Source organism: Cryptomeria japonica, chromosome 3 (assembly GCF_030272615.1).
Source record: "Cryptomeria japonica chromosome 3, Sugi_1.0, whole genome shotgun sequence".
In the NCBI taxonomy this organism is placed as follows: domain Eukaryota; kingdom Viridiplantae; phylum Streptophyta; class Pinopsida; order Cupressales; family Cupressaceae; genus Cryptomeria; species Cryptomeria japonica.
The window spans coordinates 130,979,712-130,991,653 of NC_081407.1; positions in this window are offsets into that span (position 1 = coordinate 130,979,712).

The window sequence follows — 11,942 nt, forward strand, 5'->3', positions numbered from 1 at the left end:
TGACTAAAAAAACTTTATAAACATTTTTTGATTCTTTACAAAGCATGGCTAACCCTATAAGTCAGTTTTCCACTTTTTAGCCTTATTTGGCCTAGGAGCACAAAACGGCCAACTCAAACCTTAAAAAGAAAAACTTGATCTCTTAAGCACAAAATGAGATAAAACACTTATGAAATGACTAAACACAACCTAAAACAACATTCAAAACCTATTACAAGACTCACAAACACTTAAGAATGAAAAATACCAAAAATGGAGAGTATAAGCAAAACTAGGTGCTCCTGCACCAATTAGAAATATAGATAACTTGATGAGTTCACCCATTAAGGATTAAAAATATAGATAACATGATGAAGTTAGTCCATTAAAGTTTAAATATAGACAAAATTATTAGGTTCATCCATTACAATTTTAACCATACATTTCACCCAAAATTTCATTAAAACATAAGTCATGCATCTAATTTCATTACGTACTTTAATTTCATTATAAGATAATGAATGCTTTCCAAGCAAACTTTAATTGCATTATCAACAAATGAATACATTCTATTATTCAAATTTATAGTCTTCGTGATCCAAATTACTACATTAGTAAGATGACTACATACATGCATTTATGATTAACTTCATCTAATCCACATTACACATTTTAACCTAATGCCATCCATACATGCTAAATTAGAGAGGAAACAAAATAACATAAACAACACATAACACCAAAATGATATCGGATTTCACCCCTAGTGGGCTACATCTTTGGGTCTGCTCAACTACAGGACCCCTCTGATAAAATAATAGGGTGAAAAATACATAAGGTTCACATCATTTACATCCTGCCGTCAAGGCATACTTATACCAATAATACATACAAACACATCGGTGAATAAATACAAGAATTTCCTTGAATAGGAAAAGAATCCAACTGAACATAATAAGAAACAAATACAAAAATCAACTAGTGCATCCACAAAACTAAGTCTTCACAACCCATCATAAGCAACCCATGGTCTAACATGAATATTAGGTTCTCACAAGGGCAAAAACAACAAGACTTGACCAGATACAACACCAACACATGAAAACAGTAAATACTCAACCTCAAGGACATAAATAGGTACCCAAATGAACATGCAACAATATTCAACATTCACCATCAAGGACTTGCCATTTCTTAAGAAAATGCGAACATAGAAAATTAAACATGCATAGGCATAAATCAGAAAAGACAATCTTCTTCAATATTGTTTACACACAACAATTGATCCAATTTTCTAATTGGTCTAATTTGATTTCTATCTGTCTACCTTGTCTAAAAACATGAAATCTATGGTTTACTAACTCACTATATCTCATTTGCATCATATAATAACATAAATACGTCATCATGAGTTTCCAAACCAAATCCACAAGAATATAATCAACTAAAAATACGATATGCATTTTCAAAATAAAACATCATTTCCATCCTTGATCGAAAACAATAATCTAATCTCATCTCTTGCAACACAAATATGCACTTTCCAAAAATGGAAATAAACATTTTAAAGGAAATAAAAATTCCATGTTCATTTTCTAAGTAAATTGATACTTCTTTGCATACATATAGAAAAATACAAATTAAATATTAATTAGTATATATATATATATATATATATATATTAATCCATAATTAATAAAATCTATATTAATTAATAATTAATAAATATTACAAATTAACTATTAATTAATATATATATATTAATCCAAAATTAATAAAATATATACTAAATAATAATTAATAATTTAAAAATAAACTATTTAAATTTTTTTTAATAAAATAATATTACAAACTTTTTAAATAAACCAAACTATTAAATACGATGCATTTATTTTATTTCAAAATATAAAAATACGCAACCCTACGGTGCCCACCCTCCATCCACGGGAGATGGAGTGTGTCCAAACGGAGTCCCTGTGGCCACACTATGGACGCAGGTCCCTGCAGCCATACTGTGGACGCAGGCTTTTGTGGCCACATTGTTTTCGTAGGCTTCTATGGCCACCATGGGTTTGTAGGTCCCTGTGGCCACAATGTGGATGCAAGCTTCAGTGGCCACACTGTGGTCGTAGGCTTCTGCGGCCACCATGGGGTCACAGGTCCCTGCAGCCATAGTGTGGTCGTAGGTCTCCGTGGTCACCAATGTGGTCGCATGCCTCCAAGGCTATGAGCCCATGGAGGGGAGGTGGGCACGGGATGAGCCTCATCTCCTCCGCCCTCCAAACCCTAAACGCCCAAATAAATTTTGTTTCTTTTTTTTTTATATTTAATAAAAAAATTTCAAAAAAGAAAAAAAACCCAGTTTGTTTATTATTTATAGTCTCAAATAGAGACTTCCAACAAATTTCCAAAATGTCCATGGTTATCAAATGTTTATAATTTCCAAAATAACTCGACCTAGCAAAAGGGAAAATTTTCCAATCAACACCATACTTGGCAACTAAGATTCATTTACACCCATTTATCCAATCCATTCAACCAATCTTGCCCAAAACAAACTAATTTCCCCATATTAAAACTAATATGAGAATATTCATGTAGTTTGAACAAAGTTTATGAGAGTAACCAACATTTTAAACTGGAGGTTTGGTAAAAGAGCAAGAAGGGTTTGAGTTTGTGATTTCATTACAACTCTTCCATTTCCCACACAAAATAAGAGATTATCTACAAACACAACCAAATTTCTTTTCAAAAACCATACAATCCCAATAAAACAAGAAATCAAAGAGATGCACCAGAATCCTACCTCATTTTGTATTCCTGACAAGATCTAATTAAGAGCCCAACCTGCAGCTCAAGAAATCCTTCTTCCCCAAAAATGCTCAAATTTTCTCCAAAAATCCTTTTCCAAAATATTTTTCAAAAACATGATCTCCAAAAATAATCCTCCCAAAAATATTTTCAAACCTAGGTTAAATGGAGGAATGTTTGACCTAATTTCTTATTATTGAATTTAAAATACTTTCTTTCAATTAAAATCCAAAAATCATTCTTTTCAACAAATTAAATATGCTAAACTTGCTTTTCTAATAAAATTTCATTTTCTCTCTTAATTGAAATTGACCTTTTTATTTCCAAAATGCCAAATAGGTTAAATTATTTCTTTTTTGCAAAAGTTTTATCATAAAAAGCAAAAATGTGTGAAAATAGGCAGGGAAGACATCGAGCGATTTTTTCATCCTGATTTCCTCTGAGGAAATCGTCAAATCTTCTCCACCAACAATGGTTTTTTGAGCAGAATAAATATGCACTCAGATATGGCAACCCAAGGATTAGGGCTCCCCTGCCTCAGGAGCACATGGAATGGAAAGTTGTGAAACCTAGGACGACTCACAGGGCAGCCATGAAAAACCCTCCAAGTGTTACAAATGGCAGGGAATGTGGCCAAGGAAATTATAGGTCGACCACTTTCAATAGGTTCAATCAGCTGCAATATCTTGAGGAAGGTTATTTAAAACCAGATCCCCGGGCTAGCCTTTTTTCAGAAAATATTAGTAGAAGCAAAATTAAAAACCCCAGAAGGTCGGTTCATACTCAATCTGCACCTAAGGCTTCTTTATGCAAGGGCAAGACAACCTTGCTACCTCCTACACCCTTAACAATGGGATCAAGTTCAATCAGGGACCCTAACTCATACTTGGTTAATGTTTTAGAGATTAATGAGAATCTAGTTAAGCGGATTCAACAATCTTGCATGGCCTTTGGAGTTTTTACAAGATGGCAGGGTCTTGGAATTTTATCGGAGGCTATTGCAGATTGGTTTATGTCGTCCTTCAATTGGATAGTAAGTATATCTATCATGTCCAAAGGTTTTTTGTATATTGATTGTGGTAATTCAAGACACAAGAAGGAACTCTTAACAGGTAAATCTTTGACTTTCAAAGGTTTTGATTTTTGTTTTTTAGATTGGATTCTAGACTTTAACCCTAATCATATGCCATCTCTAAAGATAGATAGACCGGTAGTGATACCTAACCTACCAGTTGAATTAATGGATATTGAAATTATTAGGAAAATTGGTAATCACATTGACAAATTTCTATAAATCAGTGATAAATATAGGAAGTATGTGAACTGTGTGATGATAATTAATAGGGACATTAGTGTTAATACCTTAAAACCTATTGAGATTAAATCAGGGGTGTCATCCTTCCTTATTTATCCTGAATTCTTCAAAGGGATTCTTGATCTAGACCCTACATCGACTCCAGTTCTGCCTCCTTCTCAATTGAGATCCAGTAAGATTTCTAGGGTCCACATTAGTTTCAACCTAGAAAAGGGAGGGTTTGTGGTTGAGGAAATCCCTTTTCCATCTAAGCATATTAAGGAAACTAAGGATGTTGAGGACATTGAAGAAGGAAAATTTATCATTAACTAGGGACAGGAAGATTATACGATCCCCTTGGGGATTTCAATAGAAGTAAAATTATTCCCTTCAGAGCAACCATTGGTGAAGGAATTGTGTCCCCCTGGTAACGATAAAGGATCTGAGCATGAACAACCAAAAACATATGATAAGGATACTAAGGAAAGTGGGGGGGCAAAGGAATATAGTCCATCCTAAAATATTGATCTAGTGGTGGCAGAAGTGGAAGAGAAAGAACAAGTAGAAAGGGAAGTCAACATTATTGCCAACTTTATTGGGGAAGAAGTAGTTAATGACCTAATGAAACAGTTTGTTGATGAGGTTTGTGACTCCAAAGAATTGGAAAGGTAGAGCGAGATATATGTGAAAAGATTATTGGAACGTACTAGAGTTAATATGGAAACAAAAGAATTGTTCATTGACCTAGATAATTTGGAAAATGATAACCCAAACATTCTAGGCATCCATAATATAGAGGAGAGCAAAGACTCTCCTGATTGTACGAAGCCCATTAAAAGGAGGGGTAGGAGATCAGTTGTTGAATTAAGAGGCAAGGATGGGGAAGCTATGGGCCAACCCAAAATTTCATTACTATTTAATGTAGGGGAGGGGAAGTTCCTCCCCACTAAGCCATGAAACTCTTATCATGCCCCTAACAAGCAGCGTATCATAAAAGGTTGTATATCTGAATCAAATCCAGACATAATTCTAATCCAAGAAACTAAAATGAACTCAATTGAGGTAGACCTCTTTGAGAAGAAATTGGGTTTTAGAAAACTGAAGTATTCCCCAGCTCGTGGGGCTTCAGGAGGCTTAGGAATCATCTGGGACCCTAGATATTCCTCTTTTACACCATCAAAGATAAAACATAATTGGATAGGCAGAAAGGTAGAATGCTATAATAATAAGTTTAGATTTAACCTGATCAATGTATATGGTCCTATTTAGAACATGGATAATGCTCAAGTCTAGTGGGAACTTGAGACTTTCCTAAGAAACAATCTAAATGAGATGTGTATTATTGGAGGAGATTTCAATGCCATCACTAAGGCATCAGACAAAAGAGGAGGTAGTAATAAGCTACCTACAATGGCACTAGACTTTAATGGTTGGATCAATAGGAATTCTTTATTGGAAATATAGATAGTAGAGAACACGTTTACATGGAACAACAAAAGGAAAGGCTTTAGCAATATTGCTGAAAAGATCGATAGATTTTTTATCCATGGGGGACTTATGAATTTTGATTACACTTGGAAGCAGAGATCCTACCTTTATCTAGTTCTGACCATTATCCACTCGAACTTAACATTCTAGCAAAACGAGGAGCAAGAAACTACCTAATCAAATTTGAGAACATGTGGTATAAGGATGATAACATTGTCAACCTGATTGAACAATGGTGGAGTGAATCATTATTCTCAGGTTCAATGATGTATATTGTTTCAAACAAACTGAAGTTAATCAAAAGGAGGCTCTTGGAGTGGAATACAGAGAACTTTGGTAACATCTTTGATAAGAAACTTTTAGCAGAAAAGGACCTGAAGGATGTTAATAGGGAAGTTTTGGATTGAGGGATGGATGAACCTCTCTTTTTAAAGGAAAAAATATTACTAAAAGAGTATGAAGAGATTCTAGCAAAAGAAGAAATCTTCTGGAGACAAAAATCCAGAGAAACTTGGTTGAAAGATGGAGATCACAACACAAAGTTCTTTCATAACCATACCAAGTAGAAAAGATGGGTAAACCGAATCTCTAACATTAAGAACTACCAAGGAGTAAATCTAGAAGACCTGCCAGAGGTGGCAGAGGAAGTGGTAAGGTTTTTTGAAGGAATTCTTAACATTATTGCTGGTTCCAACCTTAGAGTCCAACATAATATAATTAGAAATATTCCAAAACTCATTGATGCAGAACACAACAGATGTTTTCTTAAGAAATTTATAGAGGAGGAGGTTAAAACTGCCCTCATGAAAATGAATCCAGATAAGGCTCTGGGCCCAGATGGCTTCCCAACTAGTTTCTTTAAAAAATATTGGGGTTTTATGGGTCAAGATATCACTGAGGCCTTAGAGGGTGTTAGAAACCTAGGTAAGATACTGAACGAGATCAACAATACATTCTTAGTTATGATTCCAAAAAAAGAGAAACTGGGTACCTTTCATGAATATAGGCCCATAGCCTTGTGTAATACCCTTTATAAACTGCTTACCAAAACTCTAGAAACTAGACTTCATAAACTTCTCCCTATCATCATTAGCAAAGAACAAATAAGCTTTGTGCCTGATAAATCAATCTATGAAGGGGTAATAATAGCTCAAGAAGCTATACATTCGGTCCAGCATAACGAAGCACCAAGCATGCTACTCAAATTAGATATTAGTAAAGCATATGACAAAGTGGATTGGAGATTTTTATGCAAATTTTTGGAAGCATTTGGCTTTACCAAATCTTGGATCAACCATATTTTTGAATGCATATCCACGCCCAAATTCTTTATCATGGTCAATGGCACACCTGAAGGCTTTTTTAGTAGCTCTAGGGGACTCGGGCAGGGAGACCCTATGTCTCCTTTCCTCTTCATCATTATGGTAGAAGCTCTTGGTAGGTCTATCTCAAAGGCTAGGGAAGAGGGTGCAATCATAGGTATACCCATTACCAATGGTGTAACTCCCATAACCCGCCAAAAATTCATAGATGATACAATGCTTTTTGGTCAAGATAACATTAGGGAAGCAAGGGCATTCAAAGATATCCTCAAATCCTACATGGAAGCCTCGGGTCAAGAGGTTAATTTGGAGAAGGCATTTGTGTTCATGTTCAACATAGAAACCACATCCAAGAAAGAGATATGCAGGGTCTTGGAGATCAAGCCTGGTTTCCTCCCTTGCAAATATTTAGGCATCCCTTTGGATAAGGGGAGTAGGACATCTAAGTCTTGGGACCACATGGTGGAAAAAATCAAGAAGATAATACTTCAAAAGGGAAATGGTTGTCCTCTACAGGCAGGGCATCCTTGGTCAAATCAATTTTGGCAGCAATGCCCATTTACCAACTTTCTTGTCATAATTTATTGGCTAAAAAATGGGATGAGCTAAATAAAAACCTTAGAACTTTCTTTTGGCAAGGTGCTAATGAAGATAAGAAAATATCACTCCTATCTTGGGATAAGATTTGTAGACCAAAAGAAGAGGGACAAGCTGGCATTAAAAATATGTGTGACCAAAGCAAGGCCATTGGGGAAAAGTTAGTATGGAGAATGTTTAGACATCCCCATTTAAAATGGGCAAGAATATTGTACCATAAATACCTTAAATAAGAAAACCCTATCCAAATATTTAGAGAAAACAATCCACCTAGAGGCTCTCACATATGGAACTTTATGCTGGAATGCAGAAATATTATCACAGATAAACTCATATGGAACCTAAGGTCAAGGGAAGATGCCTTGTTTTGCTCAAACTCTTGCAGAGGGTATAAGGTGATCGATAAAATCCACAACTTTGGGCCTACAAGAGTACTACTTGAATCAAACAGAGGGAAACTGATTGGGAACTACATTTCCCTCTCAGAGGATGGAGCGGGGTGGAAATGGATAGTCAGAGAAAAAGAGGATATCCCTATAAGGGATAAAGATAAAGTCATGGTGATTCTAAAAGATAGTAACATCTTCTTTAGTCTAGGCAAGGATAGGCTTGTGTGGGATAGATCCATGAATGGGGAATACAATGCCAAGGATGGGTATAATCACATCACTAAAGCTCAACTTAGACCCAAGACAGAGATACCTTTGAAACTCTGTTGGGACAGGTATTGCCTACCAAAGGTTGGAGTCTTTACATGGCTTGCTCTCCAGAATAAGCTCGTGACTACTAAAAAATTTAGAAGGATGGGGTATGAGGGACCTAGTATATTCCCTCTATGTGAAAAAGATGAAGAGGACACAAACAACCTCCTCCTTAATTGCAACTATGCAAACCAATGTTGGATGTGGTTTACCCTGAAACTAGGTTGGTCCTCTACCTCTCCTCAAACTATTTTAGGAATGCTCAAAGCCAGGACCATCCTAAGAAGAGACTATCTATTTGAAGGCTTATGGATATCTCTTCCATCTACCATAATTTGGGAATTGTGTAAGGAAAGGAATAGGCATCTTTTCAAAAATGAAAAATTAGAGGTGAAGCGGGCAATCAGTAAAATTGAGGCTGCTATGATAAAAAAAATCAACGGTATGATCAACTTTGGTCTGAAGAAGAATGCTACAGGAACTTATTGGTATGAGAAGATGAAGAGGATATGGGAGGGACTATCCATCCCACCCTATATTGGGGATGTCCCTGAAGTAAATCTAAGGAAACGAGTTGAATGTAAGTGGCAACCTCTAGGTGAGGGATGGTTGAAGCTAAACTTTGATGGGGCCTCCCGAGGCAACCCAAGGGTGGCAGGGATAGGATTCTCTATCCATAATTGGGAAGAAAATGAAATTTCCCTTAGGGCGTACCCAATAGGTAATAAGACTAATAATTGAGCTGAACCGATTGCCCTGATGGAAGGCCTTAATATTTGCAGAAACTTGGGAGTGAAGAATTTGGAAATTGAAGGGGACTCAACAATTATTATCAACACTCTAAGAAAAGGTAGTATGCCCAATTGGAGACTCAACTCTCTATTGACATGGGCCTTTGAATTATGCAAGGGTTTCAAGAGATTTACAATCAATTAGATCTGTAGGGAAGGAAACAAAAGGGCTAATGAGTTAGCTAGATTGGGAGCTGATGGCATTCATCTTCCTTGATGCTCTATCTTAGGTCATCTCAAAAAGAGGAAATAGCAGAGTAGATGAGCTTTCTTACTTAGGAGTAGAAGGCATGGATTTCTAATCCTAGGCAAAACCAATGCTATGCATGATAAGGCAATGCCTCCATCAGTCTAGCGAAATCCATAAGTCATCCCCAATAGGATAATAATTCTCCCTCTTTCTCTCTCAAATGCTATCAATAGTTTATCCTTGTCCCTTTTAGGAACTTTAACCGCTCTAGGTTTTTTCTTTTACCCATTTCGCTTCCTTGGCCTCCCTTTAGCAAGCCCATCTTAAGAATCATCTGTTACAGAGCTCCGAGTTGCAAATTTGAAGTCATCTCGATGACCCAATGAAGTTGCCTTTGGTCATCGAGGTAGCATCGGCTATTAGGAGGACTTGTTTGGCATTACAATAATACCTGATGGCTTTATTAGGATTTCCAAAGATACTGAGAGGGGGGGGTGAATCAGTACCTGACCGGCATATAAATTTACTTGAATTATAACATGAAAAGCACTTCAAAACTGTGTACCGGTAAACTAAAAATAATGTAATAAAGAAGAACAATAACTACAACATAAGAGACACACCATAACACAATATTTTTAATGAGGAAACCTGGTGTGGGAAAAATATCGTTTGGATTTGTGACCCACAATATTCGATTACTGGCCAATAAGAGAATATTACTATTTACAACAGAGGCCTACACATGCAGGAAGGCCAAGTGCCTAGAGCTCACTACTTAGTTACAAAAGAAGTCTCACTAACTTACAAAAATGTCTTGTACTACTTCAGATCAGAATCTACTATGCCAGATTCAGTACTAGTTTAAGCTCTGTAATATACATAAACTCTTATTCAATATCTGCCTTACAATTCACATATTAGGTCTGCATTAATCCTTCTATCCATCACACCTATAAATCATCTACAATGATCTCGTACTTAGATGATTCATGTTACAATCCACCAAGTTGGCTTACAAAATATTTTACAATTAATTACAAAATATATTTATAAAAAATTCTTGTCCACCAAGGTGCCGGTAATCTTCTTTTTCGGTGCTAGTGATCTATATGCCGGTGTAGAGTCTGTCGGTGCTGGTGCCTATGTCTTCCTACTAGTATCACATGATTGTAAGGTTGCCATCAATGACAATACCTTCAATCACCTACAATTTCTCATTGGAGTGTGCATTTGCCAACAATCTCCCCCTTTGGCATTCATGACAACACTCATGAGAAAAATCCAAAAATGTATATCCAAAAATGATTTGCCAAAATTGTCTTACCAAAACTGTGTGCTCATAATGTTGTTTAATTTTTGAGTGCTTTTCAAAATTGAGTTCTCCCTGAGTGCTCCCCCTGAGAAAATCATGTCCTTTAGTCAACCTTTTTCTCATTTCCACTACTCCCCCTTTGAAATCAATGACAAAGGTTGTCAAAGTGTCAGTTGAGTGCAGTTTCAGCTCGATCCTTGTAACTGGTTGGTTACAATCTGGAAAAGATCTACCAATACAAAATTTAATCTCTCAGTGAACTTTTCACTATCTTTCAATGCGGCCTCTGTCCTTTGAATAGTACCAGTAAGGTGATGCATTTGTTCCTCCAGTGTCTTTAGTCCTTGAACAAGTGCCTCTAAGATCTCTTTTCTCAAAGAGATGAGGTAGTCCAATTTGGGACTGAGTTAGCATTTAACGTCTTTTTCCTTCCCTTTTATTTTAACTTTCTCTTTTTCAAATTTCTCAAGTTTTTCTTCAAAACTATATATCTCCTACTCTATAACTGATAATGGTTCAGATGAACCAATGAGGTTATCAGCTATATTGTCAATCTCATTTTGTGCGTTACTACTTTCCTTGTCTATATCTGTTGTCATAATGTTTGTCTTGCATGTGTCTCTATAGAGTTCCTTAAACTCCATTATTGTTTTATTTAGTGTCGGTAAAAGGGTACCAATGTGTCCCATGCACTTCTTTATTATTTCATCAAAGAATTTCTCTTTCTCTTTATTCATTTTCTCCTTAAATGTGTCCTCATTTATTTGATCAACTGTCAAAATGTTGTTGGTGATGAATTTAGACAATGTATCTAGTTGACCTAAATTATCTTTATTATCCACTATGCACTTGGGTTCTATTAATTTAAGAAAAGGAATTATGTCATCAATAGCCTTATAGGCTTATGCATTATACTCTGTGATTTTCTTTATTGAGTCTAGTAAGACCTCTGTCACATTTGTAGGCCAAAATTCTGCTATTGAAGTACTAGATGTCTGCCCAACTATTTTCACAATCTCCATGCTGACAGTTGTAGTAATAACCTTGCTTGTTTCAACCTCTAGTAGGTCAGTTTGTGTTTGCATTTCTATTAGCAAAGGTTTTCAGTTTTCCAACTGTTGCCGGTGGCACTGTTTCGGTTTGAACCTATACATCAACCTATTGGTGTTCCTGTCTCTTGGTCTATGCCTTAGTGGGTTTCAATGTGCTCTCAAATACCGATTTTTCTGATGTAGTCTTGGTATGCACTGTCAGTTTCTCTGTATTCACCTTTGTACTATCCATTTCCAGTTTCTCTGATTGTTTCTTAGTTTTATCTATCAGTGCTTTTGATGATTTCCCAATAGTGTCCTCTATCGGTTTCTCTATCTCTGTGCTAACATTAATCTCCACATCTGCAGCCGGTGGCTCAGTAGCCACATCTTTCTTCTTAACCTTAGTGGTTTCTTGATCTA